Source organism: Drosophila arizonae, chromosome 4 (genome assembly GCF_054131065.1).
Source record: "Drosophila arizonae isolate 15081-1271.41 chromosome 4, UAZ_ARI_1.0, whole genome shotgun sequence".
Taxonomy (NCBI): domain Eukaryota; kingdom Metazoa; phylum Arthropoda; class Insecta; order Diptera; family Drosophilidae; genus Drosophila; species Drosophila arizonae.
This window is the reverse complement of record NC_142924.1, coordinates 3,400,973-3,414,264: the sequence shown is the minus strand read 5'-3', so window position 1 is coordinate 3,414,264 and position 13,292 is coordinate 3,400,973. Positions and strand designations below refer to the sequence as shown.

The 13,292-nt window shown below is 36.0% G+C and overlaps 1 protein-coding gene and 2 long non-coding RNA genes across 6 annotated transcripts in view; 2 read left to right on the top strand and 1 right to left on the bottom strand.

The window, feature by feature from the left end:
• Positions 1-13,292, bottom strand: part of bab1 (bric a brac 1) — an 80,266-nt gene that overhangs the window by 26,052 nt on the left and 40,922 nt on the right. The gene's annotated exons all lie outside the window — the stretch shown is intronic.
• LOC149268987 (uncharacterized) overlaps positions 1-13,292 on the top strand; it is a 41,653-nt gene that overhangs the window by 21,720 nt on the left and 6,641 nt on the right. The gene's annotated exons all lie outside the window — the stretch shown is intronic.
• On the top strand, positions 10,353-11,877 carry LOC149268988 (uncharacterized). Its single transcript, XR_016269864.1, has 2 exons — positions 10,353-11,514; positions 11,574-11,877. It is a non-coding gene; the product is annotated as an uncharacterized LOC149268988 (long non-coding RNA).

Below are 13,292 nucleotides of genomic sequence, written 5' to 3'. Positions count from 1 at the left end.
AGAGTGGTTGACTACGTAGATACCCTTTGATTTATTGTGAAAGCCTGGGAATGCTCTATAAAAATAACTATACTGAGAGAGTGTGATTGGCATTCTGCTTAGCCTCATGCTCTCAGCTTTACGACAGTATCTATGATATATTTATCTGTAAGTGAATCATATTCATATATAAAAATTATATAAATTATATACATTTATTTCATATATATACATGCAACTATTATAATAGCTCTCTCCTATCCTTTACATCTTTCCCCTTTGTTAATCTACCCGTTCCTCATACATTTTTCCACTGGGTGCTGGGCATAAAAACAGTAACAACACGAAAAAACTACAACAACATGTGTTATGTGCTCTGTTGCGGCAATAATCACTCGGTGTGCTGTTGCTGTTGCTGTTTGTTGTGCCACATATGAATGAATGCCTTCATATTGTTGTTGTTGCTGTAGTTGTCGTCGTTGTTGTTGTTGTTGTTGTTGTTGCTACACACCACGATGTGTCGGCATTTAACTTCTCAACTTTTTCCTTTTTTTTTTTTTGCATTGTCCGTTTGACGTGGGCGTCTGTTGTGGCAACAGGGGAAATAGGGGTGGGGGTCTGTGGTGGGGTGCGGGGGTGGCAGATGGAGGAGCTGGACGCTCGCTTGGAAAAGCAAGTGCAGGAAACTACTTTGCATTTAATTGTCTGTAATGACGTGCAATATAAAATGTTAAAATCTAAAAATGTAAAAATCCAACACACACACACACACACACACGCGCACTCACCCACAAACACACACTCATCCACTAGCAATGGGAAAACGTTGTCGACACAGCTGCAAGTGGAAAATGTTTTACAGTTTTCATTTTGCATCGGCCTTGCCCTGATATGTTTGTATGTAGCCCGTTTGAAAACAATGTGTTGATGTTTGATATTTGCATTAAAAGTCAGTATGGTGATACATCATGTATGCAGATGTAAGATTTGCTTTATGAGTTCTTCATATTGTTGGCTTTACATACATATATATATATATATACACATATATGTGGATAGATAGAGCTTGGATTAATTAAAAAGCCTTGCCTATAGAATGTGTGCATGCAAGGCAAGCATATGGGTTTGTTTAGCTACTTCATCCAATCAGCTATAAAATCCTATTATGAATAACTCTGATTGTTCTGCTTAATAGATCCGAGTTGGTTGTAATTCTTGCTGTTTGTTCTGGTTTATTCATTTTATTAGATCAAGTTTTCTTATTTGGCAAATCTAATGACTAAATGGCAGAAAATTCCTTTTTAAAATCGCAGATTTTTTTTTTTTGGTTTTTGTAGATTATATAATACATTTATTTCGCTAATTTATGTTCTAACTGTGCTTTTGTAGACATTTTTTGTCATGAACTTCATTTCATTTTTAGTCATACTTCTTTTGACTGAGCTTAGTTCCTTGGCTACAAAATGTGTCACTTTTTACCTATACCACACACACACACACACACACACACACACACACACACAATTCTCGTTGCAAGTTCTTGGCTAAGTGTTTTTTCTTTCTTTAGCATTTTCCTGCTTTTGTGCCTTGGTGGCCTTTGGTTGTGGTGCTTATTAACTGCTGGGGACTTTGACGTTTTGTCGCCGTCGTCGTCGCACAGACTTTTGATTTATGTTTGGCAAATGGGTTTTTACGAGTCGCCTGGCAAAATGTGAAATGTACATTGATTGCTCCACATTTTCTAGCTGTTAATTATGGCAACAAATTATCGTAAATTAGCTTGGATCGTGGGCCACTAAAGTTGGAAATTTTATTAATATTTGTAAAATTGTAAAAAGTTGCGATTCACACCCCAGAAAACGTGGAGCTCCATAAGTAATGCACAGTCGTGCAGCACGCCTCCATTTTATTCCTTTTCCAACGGAGTACAACTCTAACCACAAGGCGTTACAAAATCGAAAGTCAGATACCCAGCCCTGGCCTGCCTCGACAATACACGCCGTCGCCCTCGTCCTAGCTCTGCTTTTAAAGGGGGCTTACGTGCGCAATTGTGCGCTAAAACCAAACATGCATATTTTCACTTATTATTTTCATACGTAGCATAAAAAAATACTGAATGAGTTTATTAAAGATGGGCTGGCATGAACTACGATATACGCTGGATGAGTTCTTAAATGGATGAAGAATGGATCAACATAGATGAAGAGATTGCTCTAATAGATTATTATAATCTTTTATCATTGTTTTTTTTATATACCCAATGCGACAAGGTATATATAGAATACTCAATACTTGAATAATAATCAATTGCAGTCAATTCACTGCTCTCTGTCGGTATACCCTATATAATTGTCTTTCAATGAGTGCAGGGTATCAAAATAACATTGAGCCTTCGCACAGGAAATCGACACACATACACACAGACTTACGCATACAGCGACAGAAACAAAGTGCCGCCCCGGCCATGACGACTGCTCTGGTCGATCTATTGAGCCGTGAATATGTTGGAATATATAATCAAGTGTAATGCAACACGCCCGAGACACCACCCTAGTTAGTTCGCCATATGGGCGTGTGGGCGTGTCGGTGGCAAGAGGCGGTGGCAAATGCCGTGGCAGATATTAGGTATGAGGATGACACCCCTTTTCATACACTTGGCAAGCGCACATGACTGAGTCTCAAGTCGCGTCGAGTCAAGTCAATCACCGCCAGAGCGTCTGCAAGCAAGTGAGAGCTGGGAGCTGGGAAGTCCTTGGCAGTCCTTGCCAGGAAAGGCAGGCACAAGTGAATCATAATAATAATATTAAATTTGATTTTCAGCCTCGGCTGCGGCTGATTTTCATTCTGTGACGTCGCAAGAAATTGCGCTGATTGCGCAAAAGTATCGATGACTTCTTCAAGAGTACGCCCATATAGCCACGCCTCTTCGCCTGACGCCCAAATGCTGAGTGGGCGTGTCGAGCCGAGAGTTCTTTTGAACCGTCGAGTGGGCTGCTTAATCAAATTTGAAGCGGGGCAAAGCGTTCGATACAAATAATGCAATTTGGCAGCCGGCAACAAAGTTGATTAAATAAATATAAAAATATATATAAAGACATATACATTGATATGAATATATATATATATATTGTTGTTATATATATTATTAGCGTGCTCAAGTTAAATAAATAAAATGGCCAAAACAAAATACGCTGCTGTCTACATTTTTATGGCTAGAAGGCGTTGCACTTTATATGGCAGACGGCTTTTACGGCTGCAACTGCACCTGCCCAGAGCTGGATGCCCCACAGGCCGCACCACCAGCAGCAGCATTGGCACCACCCACAGTGGTTGTAAATTTTATTGCGCTGGCTGCTGCACTTGGCTCTTGAATGGGTCTTGGCAACATTGTTGCTAACGTTAGAATTTTTACGACTGATTCACTAGAGTTTATCCGGTTCACATTCTTATATCTCTCTGTCTCTTTCTCTTTGTGTGTGTGTGTGTGTAAATTACATAGTTTGTATAAAAGCCCTTTTCAAAAACTAATACAATAGTTATGACAAGCTAATAAACACGCTTGTCTATAAAATACTACGCAAATAATGTGTAAACGAGGCAGGCTAGAATGTAAATGAGGAAAGAGCCATTCGTTTCTCGACTATTGATTATCAGCTAAAATACTTTAATTTATAGGGTATACAAAAGTCTTAGAAAATAGTCTAATTATAGCTGAAATAGCATTCAAATATCTTGTGACTGTATAAGTGAAATATTTTATATGTAAACCTTGTAGTTCTAGGTCTATGATAAATCAAGATATAAAGTCGTTCACCACTTGAAACTCTGTTTGAAAATCCCCTGAATCTGCTTACTGAACTTTTAAGTTTCTTTGTAAAAATTTGTCTGCAGAGTACAGGGTATTTTGAAAACTCTCTCCTGCCCATACTCCTTCGTTCATGCTTGAATACTCTCTATCACTTTTTATGCAGCACAGCTGTGGCATATGTCATAATAAGCTACGTGCTTGTTGTCTCCTTTCATAAATTTTATGCAAAAAGAGCTGAATATTTATAAAGAATTTTTGAATATAATGAAGATTATATATATTCGAATATCAGATATTCGGTTTGAGCATCTTCTAAATCCAATTTTATAAAGAAAATATGTACATAAATATAAATATTTATAACAGCTGAATTTGCTGCGGTCGGTACATATAATTCATTTAAAATTTTCTACGATTCAGTTTAATTATAAATAAATATGACCACTGTCAAATATGAAATATGTCTAAACATAAATATATTTTTGTGCGCATAAATAAAATTTTTTAATTTGAAATATACATATATCTTTGTTGATTTATTAGGCTAATAATATATTCTTTCTTTAAAATATTTTCTTCAAAAATTTAAAATTGAGTTCAATTGAAATGTTTAAGCATATTTCTTTATATATATAAATTACTTGTGTTGTCGGTGTGAGTATACGTAAATTTATTGCTGGCACTGTCTGCTGCGTCTTGTGCGCCTAATTGTTTTCCGCCTCACCCCTCTCCCATGCAATGCCGCCCTAGCATTTGTCGACATTTGAAAATTTGATTATTTAGCGGATGTTTAATTGCACCTATTTAATTTTTCGCATGTGGTACGCGAGCTAATTAGCATTTGTATGTTTTCATTTTCATTTTCATTTTGAATTGCAATTGTCATGTAGTTTTGTCTTTTTTATTTTAAGTACATATTTTTTTATTTGTTTTTTTTTTTTTTTTATTTCTTGTTGCCATCAGCAGCAGCAAATTGCAAGCAGCAACAGTTGCTCGCTTGTGCACCGGAGAATAACAATTAAACTAAATTTAAATTATATGTGTAATACTTGCTGCTGTTTTGTTGTCTGCTGCTGCTGCTGCTTGAGCTCCCCAACCTGTCTGCTCTCCTCTCGATCTACCGCTCTTGCCCCACTGTCGTAATTATAGCAGAGGAGGCGGCAATCGAGCTGCAACATTCGTCATCGTCATCATCATAATCATCATTGTTGCTAACCGAGTGTTGAGGTCTCTCTTGTTTCTATACCCTGTATATCTACTATATAACTAAGAGGGGTATTATCACAATATTTATCTGATTGTTGAGAATGATTAGAGCTGATTCTTGTCTTCATAATAATTTATCATTCGCTGGCCTCTTACTTGCTTTTGCTCCCCTCTTTTCTTTCCTTCTCTTTGAATTCGGTTTTCAGTTTCACTCGTCCTCCTTGTCCCACTCCATCTCTACGCTTTCATTTCCATACCGTTTTTCTCTTTGTATGATCCTACTCTTCCTTCCTTATGTTGCTCTATCTCTCGTTCAATCATCATCTTTGTCTCAGTCGCTTTATTTCTAACTCTCTCTCTCTCTCCTCTCTCTCTCTCTCTCTCTCTCTCTCTCTCTCTTCCTATACTAGTTGTGTTTTCGCCTCTATTGAATTCATGGGAATTGCATAGTGGGCTGATTCGAAGCTCATATACAAGCCTAAGATCTCTAAACAAGGCATCTTCTAGTCGTTCACTCTTGAATGGAGCAAATGTGGCTGCTGCTGCTCTTGTTGTTGTTCCTGCAGTTGCATATTTATTTATTATTATTTTTTGTGTAATGCTTCACTCATTCGTTCGCTCGTTCGGTCTTTTGTTGTCTTTTTATTGTTGCATTATAATTTCTACTTAGCAAAACTGAGGATGTGATGCAACTGCAACTGCTGCTGCCTCTGCTGCTGCTGCTGATGTTGTTGTTGTTGTTGTTGCTTTAATTTCATTACAATTTTTTGCTGCTGTAGTTATTTCTCAAATAAATCGCACACACATTTTGTATGCAATTATTTTTGTTTGCGCTGACAAAAGGCCTCGTAAGTCAATGCAAAGAAAAGTTGTTTTATATTGTTGTTGTTGTAGTTGAGAAAAGTCATTTGCATTATGCGCCGGAAATTGTTATTAGTAGTTAGTGCTATATTATTTTTGTTTTTTTAACAATTTCGTCTGGGTTGCCATGAATTGGACTTTTAAATGCATCTATGCCTTTGACTTGGCATATTTTGTTGTATTTTTTGTAAGTTTTTGTTGAAATTTATTTATATGCAAATGTAATTTATTTGCTTTGAAAACTAAACAATAAAATGTGCTAGCTTTTTTCACATGTGATTAAAATCACAACAGCAATTATATTGTATAGATATATATATATATATTTAGAAACTTATATACATTTATATTTATACAGTTTTTACTTGTGTTTATTTATGCAAATTATGTTAGAGACTTAATGACACTTAATTGTTCGCTTCCTGCGGCACACGTGCACACAACATTCGACAATCTCTCTCTCTCTCTTTCTCTCGTATGCAACAATATCATAGCTTAACGCCTTTGCTATGTCATATGACACGGCGTTAAACAAAAGTTTAAATCAACTGCCAGCATAAAAATATAAAAAAAATCTATGCCACAGCCACAGCTACAGCCATGGCCACGGTCGTGGCGTCATTCTCCAACGAGTCAAGAAGTGTGGCGAAAAAAACGCCAGACTAAAGTATAAAGCTGTGAACAAACGCTTTAACTTTACAGCTTTCAACTAAATTAATTTACTTTTATGGCCGAGGACACAGTTGGCCCTCGCTATACATATATATGAGCACTGGGCCTGAGCCCTGGCTAACCAGGCTAACCAGACTAACCAGACTAACCATTGTTAACTAAAACACTCTACAAGTGGGCTTAGCGCATTTGTTAACGGCTTTGAGCGCTGTTTGAGGTACAAAAACAGTCGAATTAGTATTATGAAACAGTTATATAATAAGTTAATAAGCTCAAGTTCTTAAAGCTATAACTTTGATATTTTTCAAAATGGAAAATATAATTCATGAAATTTTCTCAGTTCTTAAATTTCTAGGGTGCTCAAATAACCATAGGAAAAAATATTCTTAGGTATACTTTCTTATTTCTATTCAGCCTTTCAGCCTTAGTTGGCAGCCAGTTAAACCCTTTTTTAGTTTTCTGTTTTATTCCTTACACAAATTGTTATAAATGAAATACAATTAAATATTGTCGTTGTCGGAGTGAGTAATAGAGATTACGTATACGCCGCATGCGCTGCAGTCAAATCAATGCGCTAGCTGCTTGGGCGGGCCGCAACTAATTCACGCTTGCAATAAGTCAGTGCAAACAAATGCTGAACACTGACCCAGCCACAAAGTATCCGCAAAAAAGCAACAGCAGCGGCAGCGGCGACAATAACAAAGGAAGAAGCAGAAGCAGATGAAGAAGGGGAGCCGCAGCTAAGTGCGAACTGCGAACTGCGAAGAGTGACTTCTATTCCACTTTTTTTTATTATTTACTAAATTGGCGACAAATGCAAAGCAAAAATAAAAACTACCCGCTGAACAATGCGAAGGGCAACAAAAAAAAGGGAGTCAATTTAACTGTAGTTTCTGCGGTCTTTCTGTGTGTGTGTGTGCCAATAAATACAAGCATAATAAAAAAATGCTAAGGAAATTGCAGAGTAAAGCAAATAAAATTAATTGAATTCCAATCAACTAGAAATGCAGCCAAGCTAACAACAACAATAATAGAAGCAGCCAGAACAAAGCCACTGCAAAGGTGACCAAGGCAAAAAAAAAAAAAAAAATATTAAATTGTAAAACGCGGCCACCCTGGCAACAACAACAATAAATGCAATTTAATTGTGAAGCAAAAAAAGTCGACGAGAGTGAAACAAAATCTCTATGGAACGAACGTCAAGCAGTTTGACTAAATAAGGACAGTAGGAGCTCGTTAAGTGAAATCTAAATGAATTGGGCTTTGAAAATAATTGTAGAGAATAAGAAAAGTATAGGAATCACATTTAAAACTAAAAAAAAAAAAATATATATATATATATATATATATATATATATATATATATATATATATATATATATATATATATATATATATATATATATTAATTACGATAAATATATATAAATATATATAACATCATATAAATATGATAAATGTATTTCTATAAAATTAATTCTTATCGATTCTGAAATCACTATTCATATATTTTTCAGCCATGCCCTTACAAGTTGAGAAACTTCCATAAATCTGTCAGAGCACCTCCCTACAGATCGACCACCGATCTAATAGCATTTTCCAACCCTTCCGCTCAAGGCGAGCATAGAAAATTTAGCAATGCCAAATGCCAGGGTAACTGCTAGTACAGCATTCACAATCAGGTCGCCCGCGTAGTTGCTTATTATAATGTAATTTTATGATTTCGTCGCCATTTTCTTGCTAAATTATAGCATAAATAGAAATAGAAAAAAATTATAATAAAAACGGGACAAGACAAGACGACAGGGAGGCGGGGAGAGGCAAGGTTGGGGGGCTATAGAGCATTGGGTGTTGGGCAACGCGCAGTCAATTTGCATAAAACCGATCGATATTTTTGATTACATTTACAATACATAGAAAAAGAGACAGCGCAACGGTTTTCCAGTCGAGGTCGCTTCGATTCGTTGGGATGGGGGGCTGTGGGGCGAGGAGTGGGGCGCCAGCGGTACAAAAGGGCGTCCAAGAGAGGTAGAGTAGGCAGAAGCACTAAATATATAATTTTGTCATCTAAATTGCCCCATCATTGCTGTTGTTGTTGTTGTTATTGTTGTTGTAGCTGGCTTTCGTCGTCTACTTGGGATTTAAAATGCGCTTAAATTCAAAATAAATATAATTATAAGTACCTAGCACAGTAAAATGTCAAATAAAAAGACAAAATGCCGACGACGGCATATTAATTATAATACATAATTTATAGGGGGCGTGGCGGCTAGTGAATTGTAGAAGAAGCAAATGGGAAAAAGAAAATTCCAACTGTCTTATTTCTAATTATATACAAATAAATTTTAATGTGTGCCCAGTGCGTAGAAGTTAGTGGTAAAAAATAGGGATATAATAAGTCGCATTAGGCGATAAGATAAATTATATATGTGAATTACAAAAGAAGCGGTCGTTGATATGAAAAATCAGCAATGATATATAGATTAAAGGATGATCTCAAATATAGTGAATACTAAAGATTTCTATATTTATATTTCACTTTTGTACTTGAATGGTTTCATAAGGAACTTAATTTCCATATATCCGGTACTTAATGTCTTTATTATGTCTTTATTTTTTATTATCATTATTTAGTTTATTTCTAAAATTGAAGCAACTTACAGAACAAGTTAATATAAAATTTATTCTTCGTTTTTTTTAGACATTTGTTTTTATATGCGCACATATTTATATATATATTTGATGACATTGCGACCTCAATGGAAGTATTTATTTGTAGCAAGTCAACAGAGACAAAAGTGCGTGTTGTGTGCGTAACATTTATATCTATAATTGTACAAATGTGCATGTAAGTGTTGTGTGTGTGTGCATGTGTGTGTGGGTAATTATACATATTTGTGTTTCCAATTACGTTCGGTGCAGTGAAACAATTTTAAAAATTCAATATAATGAAATTTACTTAATTGTATAACACTCGTAATTAATTCACTTTGTATGCTAATTCGTGCCTAAGTGCCGTATTAAACTTTAAAATGTCTTCAATATTTATGTGCCATGCACGTGTCGATTATTACACGCAACTGTGCATGTATGTGTGTGTCTGTGCGCGCATGTGTGTGTGTGTGTGTGTGGATGTTCAATTTAATGTGAATTTTGGCACACACATAAACACACATTACTTACTGATGGGATGATGATGGTTGCAATGTAAGAAATGCCATTGTTTCTTATAATTATCATGTGAAATAATTCGAACGCTTAATTGAATCAATAAAGCTTGCAACAAGCACAAAACATTTGAGCCTCTAACTGTAAATGATAATGATATGTGATAAGATTACATTTAAGTGCTGATTAAATGACAGCTTAGCTTAGCCAATGCCACTTTAAGCATTTAACTAGATTTAACTTTGCCAATTGTACGTAATTATTGCATGCATTTATTTAAGATATTTGCATGCGCTGTTTGTGGTAATGCTGTATGTCGAAATCTAACTTAAACTCTTGTTTCTTAATTGATAGACTGACTAAATGATTGATTGAATGGTCATCAGGGCAGAGGTCAGTTTGTATTAGTAGATATTTGATTGTTACTTTAGAATTATATATATTCAAATCAGTTTATGCAGATTGACGAACTGTTTGCATGATTGATGCTGATTGAATATGGTGTATGTTGAATCTATGTATGTTCATTATTATTATTGTCTATAATCTATATTTTTTTGACTGACTGATGATCAATGAATGATCTGTTCATAACACGAACAATTTGTTTTGGTGATTTATGATCAGCAAATAGAAAAGCTGACTATATCTAGGAAAAAGTATACGAATTTATGCTTGAAAATGATAAATGCTTCAGCAATCTCCCTAGAGATAGAATGAGATAGAATTTTTGTAAGCTATGAGAACAGTTTGGTTAAGTGAATGGCAGCATAACACTTGATTAGGTCTACACTACCAAATATATACATTCTTATATAGAATGCAGTCATGTTCATGTCGCCGACTTGCTTGGCCACCATAGCCATTGGAAGGTAAGCACAATTCAAGAGCCGTAAAACAGTAAAATTTACAACAGAACTACTCAAGTCTGAAACGCAATAAAATATTTGCGTTTTTGCCAACTGCACACACACAAACACACTCACAGGCACACATTCGTACATACATGTGCAGCAACTGACATTTTAAGGACTCAGCCACCTACCGGCAGACAAGCCCAGGCCCAAGTCCAAGTGCAAGTCGCGTAGCTATGACTCAGGGCTGGCCCGTTTCCGTTTGGGCGCGCCCTATAGCCCCTGCCTCCTGCTGCCGTCATTCCACTGGCTTGTCAGCCAGTTTACAATGTAAACGCGAAAATGCGACAGCAGTGCATAAAAATCCTTGGCCCAAGCAGGACACGGCCTGGCTCGACTCGGCCCGGCTCGATTCGACTCGACGCGACTCTCTTGGCCATTGGCACTGGCGATTTTTATGCGTTTAAACATTTTCATTACAAAAATTGCATTGGCTAGTGAGTAGAGGGTAGAGGACAGAAGGCAGCGCGGGGAGTGCAAGTGTTTCGTTGTCATTAAATCTGCAGCGATAAAATCAATTTATGTCAATTTCCACTTTTGATTATGCCACCACCCCAAAAAAAAAAAAAAAAATAAAATAAAATAAAACACCACCACAATCACTAACGACACCATCGCCACATACAAACGCAGCCAGTGTCATTGCTTTTTAATTAAAAGTGAAAAGCTTGAGTGTCCAAACAAAACATTGTCCAGATGCAACAAGAGCAGACACAAAGCAGCCCCCACTACTAGCTTCGATTCACTCTCCCCCCGCCTTCCGCCCTCCGCCCCCGCACTCTGGGCCAAGGCCTCATATTTCATCAATTTATGCAATTTATAAAATAAATATAAAAAGCGAAATGTGGACGCGAATGCGAAAGCGAACGCCTGGCCAGGCTTAAAAAATACACACACACACACACAGTGAGAGAAAAATTATATAGCAAGGAATTTATTAATAATGCAAATACATAAAAACACAGAAATCAACCCCTGATTATACAGATACGAGTATAGCAGCTACCACCCAACCGCCCGACCCACCGACCGACCGCGTAGTCCAAAAGTACGACACCGTACGCAGCACTCACAATGCGGAGTCCTGCTTGTTGCCTGGGCTTAATTTATTATTTAAATATGAAAAGGAGAAAAAAAATAAAAATACGACGAAATAAATATGAAAATAAAATAAGAAAACGTGACTGCAACGAAGCCAAAATACCCTAGACGCAAAAAATAAATAATGCAAATTTGCGAGGAAATATAAAGGAAAAGGGAAATAAAGGAGCAGCAAACAGACATGAAGAGGAATCTATGAGAAAGCGTCACTAAAATATAAATCATAAATTTTAAATTTAAAAAAAAAAAAAAAAAAAAAAAAAAAAAAAAAACAAATAATAATATATATAAATATACAAAAAACGGACATGAAGAGTTATCGATGAGAAATAATGTTTATATTAAATTAAAAAAATAAAAATAAAATCGTAATAATAATAATAAAACTAAGTTAAAAGAAAAATTAATTTCGTTTTATGGGAAGAGTATCAAAAGTATCGACTTTTACAGCCTATTAATTTCGGCACCCATCGTCTAACAATGAGAAATTTTGCAATGTTGGCAACATCTAATATTAATACTTATATATATATAAATTTATATATATATATAAAATGGGGGGCTGGCGCTTGGCTACGACAATGCGCGCAAATATTCAATAATTTATAATTTAAATAATACCCACTACAAAATGGGGGGCAGACAAAGCAGTTGAGTTCAGCTGAGGGCACACAGAAGGGTCGAGACATTACCGAAGTGGGCGTGGCACCAGCAGCAGCAGCAGCGGCAGGGCCGCAAGGTGAACTATGCGGCGAGTATTTGAATTTGAATATTAAGCGCGCAGACAGAAGACGTGGCAGTCGCAGTCGACGTCACAGTCGATGCCAGCGCCGTCGCCTTTTATAATTTTTCATTAAACTTGGCAATAAAAGTTTTCTGCGTTTTTCCCCATGCGGGCGAGAGAGTCAAACCACAACCAAAGAAATATATATATATTATATATATATATAAAGTTATATATATATATATATATATAACGTATATAATAAATGACATTATGGCATATTTATGAGTGCTAATAATTTATATGCAGCCATTGCCGCAGTCGCCACAGTTGCGAAACATTTTTTTTTTTTTGCCCGTTCTCGGTTTAGCTTAGAAATGTGCAGACGCTGTTAAAGGAAATTTATTTTTAGCATACACTGTTGAAGCCACTCAATATACATTAGTTGAAATATATACGTATATATGTAATGTATATATGTGTATATGATATGCACGTAAATGCAAATGCAAAAGCTGATCATAAATTAAGTTAAGGCTGAGGGTGGAAAGCAGTTAAGCAGTTGGGCAATAACTGTTGCAAGCACTGTATATTATTATAATCTATTTCGAAGGGGACTGTAAAATAAGTTAAAAAAATTCAACCAATTTAAATATAGAATCGATAAGTGCGAAGAAGTGTGAAGGATCAGAAAGGATCACATAAGAAATTCTTCTAATTCTGTTTCATTGAAAATAGCATTTTATCCACTTTTGAAGCCTGTCATGTTTGTGCTTAACGTATTAAAGGTTTACTCATTTTTGTTTATCGTGTCGCAATTTCTTTAAATATTTTATAGTATTTATTTTTTCGTTTCAAT